The sequence below is a fragment of the Octodon degus genome, unplaced genomic scaffold (genome assembly GCF_000260255.1).
Source record: "Octodon degus isolate 3935 unplaced genomic scaffold, OctDeg1.0 scaffold00057, whole genome shotgun sequence".
Classification (NCBI taxonomy): Eukaryota; Metazoa; Chordata; class Mammalia; order Rodentia; family Octodontidae; genus Octodon; species Octodon degus.
Window position 1 is genome coordinate 2,048,734 of NW_004524633.1, and position 802 is coordinate 2,049,535.

Genomic DNA, 802 nt, shown 5'->3' on the forward strand with positions numbered 1-802 from the left:
CCCCCTGGTGGGCTGAGCTGGCCACACACACACAAATAAATGAATAAATAAATGTTTAAAATTAAAAAAACAAAACAAAACAAAGCCCGGGCCGGGGAGCTGGCTCAGTGGAAGAAGCGCTTCCCTGGCAAGCTCAAGAGCCTAAATTCAATCCCCGGTTCCGCCAAAAAAAACAAAAAAAAAACAAAACAAACAAACAAAAAAAAACCAAAAAACAAAAAACCAAAGCCTGGCTGGCTCGAGGAGAGCTAGGAGAGCGCGCCCGCGTCAGGCCCGGCGTGGCAGGGACTCGGGGCCTCGCGCCCTCCATCAGGCCGCAGTGGCCGCAGCCCGCGGGGGGAGGCGGGGAAGCCGTCCTCGTTGTTGTCCCTTCCTCCCAAGTGCAGCTACAGGCTCTGCCGGGAGGCCGGCAAGCCCGAACCCCTCCTTCCCGGGAGGGCTGCGGACCCGGGAGCTGCAGAGCCGGGGTGCAAGGGCGAGCAGGCGGTGCAGGGAGGGCAGCCGCGGGAGCCGTGCGGCTGCCCGGGACGGGGTGGCAGGCGGGGAGGCGACGCCCAGGCCCGCGCCTCGAAGAGCGCTTGCACGCAAAGGGGACGCGCGGACAAGAAAGCCCCAACCCGGAGAGGAGCGCCTGGACGCCGGCGGGCGTGGGGGTCGCGGGCCGGGCCGCGGCCACCAGGGAGCGCTGTTCTGACGGCTCCGGAAGGGCGAGCGACCAGTGGCGTTGGCGACACCTGCCTTTTTTTTTTTTTTTTTTTTTTTTTTTGTTACTTCTGTGAGATGAGAAGCTACTTTGCTGGTT